A 14,532-nucleotide genomic window follows, 5' to 3' on the forward strand; every position below is an offset into this window, starting at 1 on the left:
TCCAAAGGGGGGTCATGGACCCCACACTTACCAATGTCCATATTGGCCAGAAGACAACAATCTATCCCACCATTCTTTCTAGATCCCCTTGTGGTTCCTCTTGGATCTGTGCCTCCTACTAGATTCTCTGCAACTAGATTCCCACCTTCCAGCATTCCAGCTAATTCAAAAATAGAGAGAGTGCCCATTTTTCAGCCTATGATGTTTAAAATCTTCCAAATGTTGATTTCAATATTTCTAGTCATTAATCCAACTCTCTAGAAGAGTTTATCTATTGGTTAGCTATAACTTAACAAACAACTAAACAATGTCCTTAGACACCACCAGAAGATGTTAAAGAATAGGTGAGCTGAAGATTAATCAATTTACTAAAGCACAATCTATCAAATCATGAACACAAATTCAAGCATCGTATCAAGTCCACACTATATATATATATATGCTATTGTTGCTCTCATTCTGAGTGTAGTTATTCTTGCTGGAGTGTGTTAATTTTTGTGAATTCTTGATCCTGATAATAATGGAGCCAATGGTTTTGTTGTGTTGATTTCATCATGTGATCTTTTAATTCTAATGTGCATGTTGATGAATTCTATTAACATACTAAGTTGGAGAAGAGATCACCCTTTTTGTTCCTACATAGCTTCTTGTCTCACATGAGCGCACTTTTTGTGGTCTCATGATTCGATGAAAAGTGAAACATCTTTCAATTTCTACTAAGTTCCCATTGTAGATGGAATTAGTGGATTTCAAGAAGTACTGATCCTATTTTAATTGGTTTCCTACTTAATATTTTTAACAATTTAACTTGCAGATGTGTTATTGTCATGATTTATGTCCATTAGGAATTTTCCTTTCAAGTTATTTGCTTTCATCTCTTGTTACCTTATCTTCATTATTTTCATGGCTAACTGTTAGTTAAGTTAGGAAGTCATATAGTTTGCATTGTTAAAATTACATTTCATTATAAAAAAGAAAATACAAAAAAATATCTTCTTTTGTGGTTACTATTCGAAACAGAAAAATCAAACATCTTATTTGAATTGGTCAGACCAGCATAGGCCTCCCTTTGAAAAAATACATTTATCTTCAACTGAGCAAATTCTAGTAGGTCACAAGATTGTCTAAAACCTTGGAGTTGATCTACGGATCAGCTTTTCAAGAGAGGAGTTTGAAAGGATTCTTTTTGTTAAGCATCATGCAAAATGATAGGTCAATAGTATTCTGGAAACCATGTAAAGCTCAAACTAACATACATTCATTAATTAATTAAATTTCATTCAATGTAGGTCTAGAATGATGGGATGATACTCTATGGTATAGGTATGAATCTCTAGAGGAAGATTAGGTAATTGATCTTCCATCTTCAACATTTTTACCACTTGCCTCATTTTGGGTCTTGCAACTAGATCTAGATGGGAGTACCACAAACCTATCCCTACCAATTGTTCCATTTCAGCCTTCTCAAACTCCACATTTAACTTTATATCTGCAACATCCAAAACTTTACCTTGACCATATGTCTACTACTCTCTTTCCAAATGATTAAGTGGATTAGAATTCTATCTATAACTTCCTAGCTTTCCTTCTTTAAGATAGCCTAAGTAGTTTCCAAAAGAAAACTAGAACTCAAAATGAAACCCATTCTAGTGCTCCCATAATTACCTCTTGCAAAGTTTGAAATGAAACTTTGCCAAATTTGGAAAACCAATGAATTCTACAATATAATGTATCAAGATTTTTGTTTTCTTTCCCTCCTTATCTTTTATTTTTGAAGAGACCTTCTTGTTGTTGTCTAAATACATAAATCAATACTTCCCATATTATTAAATCATCATGCCTCCTTAACATTGTTAAATGATATTTTGTAGGATGAGTATGAAGGTTTAAAGAAAAGGATAAGCAAAACATTGGAAGAAAAACAAGTTACACATAATTTTACTTCTCATCACAGTGTTGATGGTTTCATGTACAGAAGCTCCAATGTTGGAAACCATACAAATATAGTACAGGTAATAGGGAGAGTATGGAGTTAAAATGAATGTTTATTATGTTTTTGCAGTATAAAATTTAATCAAGATAGTAAGATCTTCCCTAGAGGATGAATATCTTACACTATTAATTCTTTATATGTATAGGTTATTCATGAAAAGAAAATGGTTCATGGCAAGAAAGTTGATGTTATGCCCCACCTGATATATGTTTCTAGAGAGAAATAACCCAAGGTTAGCCATCATTATAAGGTTGGCACCATGAATGTCATGGTTAGTAGATTTTTGTTATTTATCTTTCTAGAACTTATTTAAAATTTTTTTGGTATAAATTATGATTGAAAAAGTTTTTGAATAATTTTTAAGAAATTTTAATAGTAATGCCAACTATGAAGAATAACATGAAATATATAATATTGTACTATCAACTATGATAGGTTTTGATGGTATTAAAAATATATGCTATTTCTTAACATGATTTTTATTGATTTGATGTGGTGTTGGGTTTTCAAGCAAGAGTATTAGTGTTGATGACAAATGCTCCTTTCACACTAAATATGGACAGTGATATGCATGCTAGTGATTGTAGAGCTATACAACATGCTATGTGTTTTTTCCTTGAATGTAAATCAAAGAAGGAATGAGGTTTTGTTCAATTCCCTCAAGTGTTCCATGGAAGTCTCAAGCATGGTCCCTTTGGAAACCAGTTCAAAATACTTGTAGATGTAAGAAATAATTTACTATCTTTTCTAAACTGATTATTTAAAAGCTCTACAACATTTTTGGCCAAGTTATTACATGATTATAGATGTAACAATGAAGATGTTGGGTGTATGTAGACTATTGGGAAGGGATCAGATGCACTCCAAGGCCCTCTTTATGGAGGAACCGATTCTTTTCATAGAAGAAAATGCTTGTATGGGTTGCCACTTGAGATTGATCAACACCATAAGAAAGCAAGTGAAAGGCAAAGACAAGGTAATAGAAAATCTTTGGCATTAAATTGGTTTAAAGATTGAAGTTTAGTATATGGCGTGTTGTTTTACCAAATTCAAATATTTCACATGAAATAATTATATGTATTACTAGATGTCTTTTAATATCCTATTGTTCATAATAATATTTTATATTAACAATAAATGTTTAATTGTTTTGTATTTAGATATAATCTTGATATCTTTGTTAATTTTTTTTGTTATTGATTGTTTGTTGTGTACTGACAATATTGTAAAACTATGGGAGTCCTTTGGAAAACTCCCCAAACCTAATTAAAATATAATAAATTATAATTTTAATCCTATTATGTTAATCTATTATATGCATCTCATGTTAACCCTTGAAAGGTTTTGTCATTGTAAACATTTCCTTATACTTTTCTCATATATCACTATAGCTATAGAAAGAAAGCTTCATGAATTTTATACATTATAGAGATGAAATCATGGTCATAAGAAAATTTGGGTGTTATATTTCTATTACATGTAGCAATCTCTTCTATTGCTATTTAGAAAAAACATAAAATTGACATAGCAATGAGCGACAAGGAGGATATATCGCTATAACACCTAGTGATTATTAGAGAGAAGAAATAAAATATAGTCATCTTGGTGATGAGAGATAAAGATATTATATTTCTATATATCTCAGTAATAAGTATTTTTGGTGATGAAAAAAGGGAGGATTGTGTTGTGGTGATCAGTGATAGAAAATACATGATCGTTGTAACTTATGGTGATGGCAGTCTAATCTCTCAAAATATTGCTATATAATATAGGAATGGGTCAAAAGGATTGTGCATCCCATTTGGAGTAAACATGAAATAGCAATAACCAATGAAGACACATGTATTGCAATCTGTTATTACGATAAAGCAATATAGGCTGCTATATTATATGGAAATGAGTTAAAAGGATCACACGTTGCATTTAGAGTAAACATGGCATAGCGATAGTGAAGAAGACATGCGTATCGCTATGTGTCAAGATGAAAAAGTAGTATAGGTTGCTATATATTATAGTGATAGGTTAAAAGGATTGTGCACTATATCTGGTGTAAACATGAGATAGTGATAAGTGATGAAGACACACATATCACTATGTGTTATGAAAATATTATGCAATTTTAGGGATTCTTGGGTGCATGAAAACATTATGCAATTTTGTGTGTCAAAGGATCTTCATTAAATGAGTTAAATATTAAATGAATATCTTTCTACTAATTTGACATTTTTAGTTCAAAAATTATGGTGCATATTCATGCTTGTGTGGGATCATAGGACTATTTGAAGTGAAGGGACATCTTGTTGCAATCTCTCTATAGTGTTGTGCATTGAAAGAGATACATTGAATGAGTCAAATATTGAATGGATATCTTTTCTCTCCTTTGACATTCACAAGTCAAAAAATATTGTGTATTTTTGAGCCTATGTAGGATCATAGGACTATTTTAAGTGAAGGGACTCCTTGTTGTGATCTAGTGATGTTGTGCAGTTTCATGCATCGAAGGAGCTACATCAAATGCATCAACCCTCAAAAGGTTTTGTCATTGTAACCATTTCCTTATACTTTTCTCATATATCACTTTAGCTATAGTGAGAAAGCTTAATGAATCAATATACACTATAGCAATAACATCATGGTCATAAGAAAACTTGGGTGTTATATCTCTATGACATGTAGTGATCTCTTCTATCACTATGTGGGGAAAGCATAAAATTGACATAGCAATAAGTGATAAGGATGATATATCACTATAACACTAAGTGATTATTGGCAAGTAGAAATGAAATATAGTCATCTTGGTGATGAGCAATAAAGATATTATATCGCTATATTTATCGGCAATAAGTATTTTCGGTGATCGAAAAGGGGAGGATTGTGTTGTGGTGGTCAATGATAGAAAACACATGATTTCACGTCACATTTGGAGTAAACATGACATGGAATAAGTGATGAAGAAATGTGTGTCACTGTGTGTTATGATGACATGTAGTATAGGTCACTATATATTATAGGAATAGGTCAAAAGGACTATGCATTACATTTGGTGTAAACATGACATAGTGATAAGAAATGAAGAGACGTATATCACTATGTGTTGACAAAGCACTATAGCTATAAGAAGGATAACTATAGATTATAGAGATAAAGAAATTTTAATCATGAATCTCTTTTGCATTAAAAATGGATATGGTGATGAGCATTAGGGTTATCGCCATATTGGTCAAGGGCTAGTATTGTTCAAAATTTTGACCAAACTTTGTTGTAATTTTTCCCAAAGTATCAACCAGGATGTTGTCATGGGTTTGGCATCCTGGTTGATGCTTTGGTTAGAATTTTGACTAAACTTGGTCAAAATTTTGACCAATAGTCTCATTAATAAGGGAGGTCATTTTTGATCAATTTCATCATCAAAATTTTGATATTGAAAAGAATTAGTCATAGTTTTGACAACAAAGATAGCGACAATTTAAAAAAAAAAAAAATTGACCAACATGAGCAAAAAATTTGACCAATTTTCATCGAAAAATGAGTTAAAATTTACTAGTTTACAATTAAAACCAATCACACAATCTATCGATATTTGCCATAATTTCCTGCGCATTTTTTCTCTAATTAGCTTGACTAATTTTTTCATTTTTTCATTTGAGTCAAACAAGTTATTCTCAAAGGTTTGATTGTTTTATTGTCCTTCTGTACCTCTTGCAACATTTGTGACAACTAATGTTCACTTTTTTTATTTATTTCCTCTTCTTTCTCTTCCCACTAATTTTTTTCCCCCTCTCATTCTTCAATTCCTTATTTATGTTACTGATTGTATGTCCAATAGACTTCAAATTTTTGAAAATATCTACTGCAGATTCTATTTCATCCTCAAGTTTTTTATTTGATTCTTGTAATTTTTCCCCAAGTTCTTTGAATTTTACATTGACTTCTATATTAACATGGCTTATACTATCATTGAGTTTCTTATTTCTCTATTCTAATTGTTCCTTCAACATCTTGAGTTTTGCTTCTCTCTCTACATTTACATCAATGAGATTTTTATTTCTTTCTTCCAATTATTCCTTCAAAAATTTTATTTTTGCATCCATATTTTCTAGTAGAGGCTATGCACTTGGTCCCTAAAAGGAAGTACTTGTAAAACTAACAAAGTAGTAGATAGAGATCAAGGTTGTATAAATAGAGATTTGACAATTAGATGATGCAAAGTTAAGGACATGTTTCCCACAGTGTCCTGTTAGAGAGGTTAAGTGTTCATAACCTAAGTTGAAGAGATACAAAAGTCATATGTGATTTATAGAGAAAAATACAAAAATAGAGTACCTAAAAAGTAGTTTCTAACGATTATGATTTATCTCTTTATAAAGATATAATCGGGATATGCAAAGTTATACATTGGAAGAAGATAGTCTAATGATGATGCCTATAAGTGTGCAAGGCCTAAAGTCATACTTGTGAAGAATTGCATAGATTATGAGATGAAAATTCTATTGTAATTATGAAATAACTAATTATCCTATTTTGGTCCTACTATAATTTATTAAGAAAGCCTCAAGGCCAACTCAAGCAATTATTTTGAGGACTTGGTATAAAGGAAAGTGTTTTCCTTATTTGAAGTGGATGTGTAATGCTAAGTGATAGAGGAAGTGCAAAGAAGAGAAGAGTATTTGGTAATGTGATTAAGTGATCCAAGGGATTATTGGATGCAAATTTTGTGATTTAGTATTGAGATAAGAAGGACTAGAAGTCTGGTTGATAGGATAGAGAAAGAGGAAGAAGCGGTATAGTTGAATTCTATTATTCTGCAAAGAATAATATAGAGATCATTTGGACAATGGGTTCATTGGTCTTGCCCCTAAAGTTATTTGGATAGTGGGTCCATTTGTCTTCAATTCCTAATAGGGTTGGCACAACTCTTAACAGGGTTGGAATCTCCTAATAAGGACTGATATGTACTGAATGTTTTTATAGACTTGTAATAGGGTCCATTCTCTAACAAGAAATATTTATATTAGTACATCATCTTGTGGGAACTATTTGTTGGTCTAATTTTTTTCATGATAAATTTTCCCATTTTAGGTATAATAAATCAGATTTGAGTCCATTGTTAGAGGCTAGTGTTTCTAGATTTTCGGCCTTGCAGTTTTGTTACCCTTTGAAAACTTTGTCAAACCTTGGGTCTTGTTTAGTTTTGAATTTATCCTAGCATGAAACCTTTTAAAATGAAAATATTCCTTGCCCACTTAATTCTTGTTGTGCTAAGATACCTTTTTCAAAAAAATTTCTCACTGGTTGATCTTGGTTAGATCCATGGTTGTCGCTTTGTCGTTATAACAAAATGTAGGGTCTTTTACCATAGCGACATAGCGACCATCAAAAATTGAGTTGTGATATTGTAAAGTGAGGTCCAGCATTAGAAATGTGCATTGATTTGAATACATTTTGGTCATGTGCTCTATCCCAGAGTTGTTAGTGTCAGAAAGGACACATGTAGAGAAAATTGCAACTGGTGTCATTGGAACTCAGGTTTTTTTTGGTGAGTCACTATGTCATGACCAAGAAATCTATGCACCCTTTCGGTGGTGATGTAGTGACTGATCAAAAAATGAAGAAAGTGGCAACCTTTTAAAATTAATGGTGACTACGGAATTCCCATGTGTCATCATGAATGTGCATGACCACTATTTCTGATAGCAATATTAATTTGTGTAATTACAATTGATATGTTATCTTTTCTCCATCACCGAAATATAGTTCTCACTAGAGGTCGCTATGTCACAACTAGGAAATCATTGTTCCACATTGATAGTGACATATCAATTTCTTGGATAATACAATAGATGAGACTCTTTTGAAAGGGATGGTGATTATGAAGATCCCAAGAAAGATATTTTGGAAAGCATGCTTTTATTTTTGTGATAGTCATATCAATTATGGTTATCATGTCAAAAATTTTCCCAGCACCAAACTTTGATGGATCACAAGAAGTCACTATGTCACAACTAAAAAGTTAATGGCTTTCATTGGTAGTGATGTAGTGACTCATCAAAATGTCATGATGTAGCAACAAGTTCAAAAAGTGGGCCCCAATGAATGGTTCATTAGAAATGAGCTGTGCAAATCTCGTGACATGATGGCATCCTACTAAGCATCTATACACCAAAAACTCTAAATTTGCTAGAGGTCACTATGTCATGACTAGAAAAGCTTCATAATTCGCTGGTAGCAATGTAGCAACCTACTTGAAAATAAGAAACACAATGAAATAAAGAAGATGTGATGTCACTAAGGATTAAAAAATATATATATATCCTAGCATGTCAAGACAACTCAATGTCACCAAGAAATGTGGACCCACTTCCAAGTTAGAAACCAGGTGAAGAATTGTGATCGTTCGATCAAAATGAGATCAATGATGGTCGCTACCTTGCTAGTGAAAGTTGCTTACTTTTTATGCATTGTGACATAGCAAACAAGGAAAATATAGGAGGGACTGACCATTATAGTAATAAGAATATAGTAAAATGTCTGCCATTAGATTAAGATCAGATCAAGGGTTGTCACTTCCTTGCTATGGAAATATGCTCACTCTTTATACATAGCGAGGTAGCAACTCAACAACACATGCCCTCAAAAGTCAATGGATCTAGTTTGAACTGCCAACAATGAGGGAAAGTTACACATGGAAAAGTATCATTGGATTGATTACCAACATGTCAAGTAGAATGTGAGTCACTCCTGCTGGCATCCCTAGATCGTAGGGTTTTTCAAAGATCAATGGTGCAAATTTGAAAAGGAAGGCGATGACACTTTTTTTTTTTTCACTCTATGCATTTATGAGGAATGAAAGCTTTTTATGTGAGAAAAATAGAGTACAATATAGGAGATTTCATTAGTTCCATCTCACATGAACAAAGATTTCAAGTTTTTTTGAGCAAAATCCATTACTGAGAATATTTAGTTGAGCTTGACAAAAAGTGTGAAGTAGTTTCCTGTTGTTCATGAAGATATTGTAGAATCATAGAGAGGAACAAGTAGATAATTAGGTAAGTGCTTATACTATAACCTCTATACTATTTCAATTTTTCCAAATTATAGTCAAGATGCCTCCAAAGAAAGTGCTTTTTGGACAAGTGAATTATATGGATAGAAATGTGCATGATGACTTGCTAGAGTTACTCCCTGAGTCCACCACTAAGACTATGTAGGTTAAGAAATTAACTTCCTTAAACCCTAGGCTAAAAATTATAGATGGCCTATATGAAAAAGGGAATTGGGTTAGGGATGAAACAACTTCATAGACTGGTCTTGTTTTGTTTAAGAAGTGGTTTCCAAAGAGGAATTTTTTTCCTTGCATGCTAATGTCTAGAATTTTGATTTGGGAAAACTAGTAGTTCCAAGTGTCTTCATGGATTATGATTTGCTTGAAGCCATTGTGAAAAATTATGACCAAGTTGTTAGAGTGGTAAGGAGAAATAATGGTGTGCCTTTGATTTCAATTAGTCCTAAGGAGATTAGAGAAGTATTTCCCCTAGAGCCATTGACAGATTATCATGTACTAATTAATCTGCAAGAATTAGAAGATGAATACAGGGTGAAGAAGGATGTGATTAGGGGAGGTGCACTAAGGGTACATATTGGCACAATTGGTACTTTTCCAGTAATTAGTGCAGCCTCTAGGGAACCTTTTAAAAAGGATCTTTTCACTTCCCAAGCTGTAGAAATGTACAAGACTCTATGTCAAGTTTTTTGTGAGGATGAACAAAATTTCATGCCCATTAGTTTTATATATATGGTGGTTCAAATTGCTTCCTTTGGTGTAGATGTTATTTTTGATTTTACTTCTTATTTGGCTCAAGAAATTCATACTAGTTTGGTTCGAATTGCAAAAGGGAAAGTGGAGAAAACTTTTGGCTATTATTCTTTGTTGATGCATATGTTCTTATTTAAGGGAGTGGCATATTTTGGTTAAGAAATGGAATTGAATAGAGAGGAGGATTGGAAAGCACTGCTAGTCCTGTTGTGGAGTTTAGAAATGACTTGGGATGTAGAGAAGGCTAGCTTTGTCAGGTTTGATAGGTATTTCACTTCCAAGTTGAGATGCCTCATATGGAGTGACAATCCCAGAATCCCCAAGGCACTAATGAATCTCATTAGGCCTATGGAAAATCCTAGTGGTTTGAAAGTTTCACACAATTGGGAAGATATCATCCCATACTCTGTTTCTACCATTTATAAAATTTATGGTTTTAAAGGAAGCCCTCATGTGTTGCCCTACCAAGTACCTTTAAAGGTAGGAATGGTTGAAGTTTTGTGGTAGTTAGGAGGATTGGAAGAGATGTATCTATTGAAAAGGCAACTAGGGTCAATTTTCCCCACTTGTACTATGGCCCATCAGTTTGTAATTACCAAAGGGGGTTGGCTCTTTTTACATAAAATTTTGGATCAATACAAAATGGTTGTTTCCCATCCCTATTTTTGTGATACTGAGGGGTTTTATAATCTAACCTTGAGGCTTACGATTAAATTGGGAAAGGTAAAACATGATTCATATTATCTAGAGGACATCATAAGAAATGAATTCTCATTGTAGGAACAAGAAACCAAAAAGGAAAAATGGAGAGTTTACTCCAGGGTTTTGGAATTCATTCATTATTTTGATAAGAAATATAGTCCTCTAGATAATGCTAATATAGAGGCTAATAAAATAAATAAGCTCATGAATACTTTTCTTGAGATAATGGAAGCCATAAATGAGAAGAGACAATTGTTTATTGATTCATATCCAGATAAGGCCAGAGCGGTCATGAGGAGGTTGGCTTTCACTCCTAATATAGGAGTTGGTCAAATGATTGTTCAAAAGAGACCAGGCTATACTGTGATGTAAAATAAAAAGACCACTATGGATAAGGGCAAGCAATTAATGGGATCCACCAATGTAGTCTTAGAGGAGAGACTTGATGAACCTTCTCCCAAGAGGTAGAAGATAATAAAGGAATAGAGTCCTCAAGTTGAGGAATATTCACCCACTCAGTCCCCTTTGTGGATTGGAGAAGAACAACTCACTAGAGAGAAAACTGAGAAAATAGGGTTAAAAGGAGGTGTATTTATCACCCAAGTAGAATTAGATGAGAGAAACCCTCATAAGTCTCCTATGCCAAGTTTGGATTTGACAGTTGTAGATTATAGAGGTAGGGAATTAGACCCTGTATTAGAATAGGCTAGTCATCAATTTTTGTCTAATGATAGTTTTGTTAAATCTAGGGCTTTTCTCCAATTTGCATGGCGGGCCAATCTAGGAAAATTTGAAGAAAGGTGCAACAAGATGAGAACAAAGCACCCAAAAATGGATGAAACTGCCTTACAAAATCATGTAAAAGAGGAGAAAATGAGGGAGTTTTAGAGTATAAGCCCTGAGGAAGGAAGGCAAATGGTCAGAGCATCAAACATTTTGTTGCTATCCAATTGGGACATTATTGATACTTTAGTGTTTAATTCTATTTCAAATAATATTGATCTACAAGACCAAAATAAGAAAAAATTCTCTAGCACTGCATTCAATGAAGACCAAGCTACATTAGTAATCTGGTCATTAAGGAGAGGATTGAGAGCTACCTCATCACAACCATATGAATCTAGATTGATGGGAAACATTGTTGTAAGAAGAGTAGCTGATATTTCTCATGTGCAGGTTGCACACATGGGTGTAGATACATCTCAATTTGTTTTGGCCATTGCTGAAAAGGAAGAAAAGGCCATGTTTGAATTACAAAGTAAGTATGAGACAATTTTGGAAGCTTACAATAAAGAGGTTCAAAAGAGGATTGAGTTAGAAAATAAGGTAATGGAAAGGTCTACTAGGTCGAGAATAAAATATCCTTACCCTCCAGTGGAGCCTTTTAAATCCACTCCACTTATAGAGAATTACCAGATACACCACAAAGGCCATAGTACTACACTACTAAGGATTTTGAAGAAGAAAAGAGCAAGTTGTGGTTATTACATGTAGAGCTAAATGTACAACATGAAGATAAACTAAGAGAGGCTCTAATGTATTTGGTAGATAAAATTGAATGACCTTTTTTCTATGATCAATTAGCAAAAGTAATAAGTAAATGGGAAGAATTGAAAGCCCATGATGAAGCTTTGAAGCCTATTGTTAATAAGTGGGGAAAGAGAAAGAAAGAAATTACCTTTTTATGTTATTCTATTATAAGGTCTTCCCATGACCATATTGAAAAGACATATGATATTGCTAATGATTTGTTAGATTTTGATAACAAAAGAGTTGCTTTGTAGGTAAAGGTTGTTTCTTATTTAAGCAAGTATAGGAATCACAAATTTGATTTGTTTCCTCGTGCCTTGGATAGAAAGAATAAACTAAAGAATAAGGATGAATGGGCTAAGGAATTCGATGACTTGTTCTATCTAAGAATGAATAAGGTTATCAATGAAAAAGGGCATGCTTGGTGGGCTACCATGACAAAGGAATTGGTGAAAGTCTAGTTATTTTTTTATTCTTTGAAACAAGAATTTTTTAGTTTTGATGAGGAGGCTGAGTATGTACTTAGAAAGAAAAATGATACTTTGCAATTTAGTTGGCTAGATCATACATTTTTCAACACATGGATGATAGATATTGCTTCTGGTGAGTAGTTTGAAGAGGTTGAAATAGATAATGATGAGGTTTAGGAGGATGAGGTGCACATTATTGACACAACAACACCTGATCCAAAAGATGAGGAAGATGAAGGTCACCAATTGGTTCTAGCTATAGGCTCAAAGGCCTAGGATGTGGACATGGTAGAAGACCAATTAAGGGTAAAAGTGGTTTTGTCAGTTCCAGATAAAAATAGTGAAAACCCATGAGTAGAAGCTGATTTGCAAACAGTACAACAAGATTCATCATTGGACAGCTTGATAGTTACATATTTAGAAGAGTTAGAATAATGGTGACAAATAAAAAGAGCCAGTAACTTGTAATGATGTAATAGAAATGGGACCTACCAAAGAATATATTGATGTGTTAGATTTTTTTTACACTAAGTTTTGTCTTTTGGACACCTATCAATCACAATTTCCCTTTGCTTGTTGCAAATCATGCTTATATAAATGAGTTTTCGACGCATTGTGATGGTTTGAAATTTGTATAATTTTTTCTTTTGTTTAAAAAAGGTAGAGTCAGTCCAGTTGCATGTAGACTACTATTGAACTCATAATCTCTGATAATACATATAAATGATAGCATCATCAAGATATTCAAGCCTTCTGATTGAATTTCTACTAGTCAATGTATTAGTCATCTAGAAGGATAATACAAAGGGGTATTTACATTAGATTTGTGTCATCAATTTCTATCTCCATTTCATGAATTTGTTTACTTTGATGTCATTTGAATAAGGTTCAATTGATTGAATGTAGTCTAGATGGGTTGTATGCTAATATTATTGTTGCTTTTAATTCAAAGAGTTATATAAATGCTTTAGTAGATCAATGAGGTTTATGAGTTTATAAAATGGATAGATCATAAGAATGGAAATAGGTGACTACAATTGATAAATTCATTTAAAATTCATTTTAATTAGATCTCTCGCCAATAGATGGTTTTTTGCCCAATGGATAAGGCATTGGTCTCATACATCAGGAGTGAGTTGGGGTAAATTCTGCTTCTGCATATCAATTATTCACAAATTTAAAATCATTCTTGTTCCATTTTGTTTAAATCTATAACACTGGTCAGCACTCATTTATATTTTATTTCTAAATTTTAGGTAGCTGCTATTCCTAGAAATAATTGTAAATTTAAGGAGGATTATGACCAAATATGCTTATAAGGGATGCAGTCTAAAAGTATCAAAAATTGGATAAAATGTGTAACTATTAGAAATTAGAGATGAGAATCAAAATGAAACTAATATAATTCTCATACAATAGTGATTATTTAAGGCATCCCTTAGATAAACCTGCCTTGGTTTTGCAAAACCTAAAGAGTAGGAAACCATTCTTGGTTTTGTTGAAGTTGGTCCAAATGGTTCGCACATAGAATTGTTAATAGGAAGTGGCTAATCCTTAGATTGTGTGAGTATTATCAATTTGGTGTTGACCATTTTGTTGTTTAGTAGTTTTAAACACCAACACCATCCCCACTAGGGTTTCCCTAGTTAAGATATCTAGTATTATTGTGCATGAGTATCATGTTGTGGTTTCTGATTATATTTCTCATATGGTTAAGTTTTAATAAGGTTGATAAAAGTAATAATAGTTGAATAAATGATTCAACGCCTCTCTTAGTTATATTGGTTGACTGTATATTCCATAATTGGTATCAAAGCCTTAGGTCCTTGAAGAAAAAGCTTAATAGCTTTGGGAGATTAATGGAAAATCATTTTAGAAAGGATAGTCCTAAGTTTGATGGAGTTAACTATGACAACTAGAAAGAGAAGATGAAGACTAATATGCTATGTATGGGTCTAGGATACTAGATTTTGACAAAAGATAATGAAACAATTATGGAGGAAGAAAAGCTTGAAGAAAGTAGT

The sequence above is a fragment of the Cupressus sempervirens genome, chromosome 11, assembly GCF_028749045.1.
Source record: "Cupressus sempervirens isolate cs-2001-9-10 chromosome 11, ASM2874904v1, whole genome shotgun sequence".
Taxonomy (NCBI): Eukaryota; Viridiplantae; Streptophyta; class Pinopsida; order Cupressales; family Cupressaceae; genus Cupressus; species Cupressus sempervirens.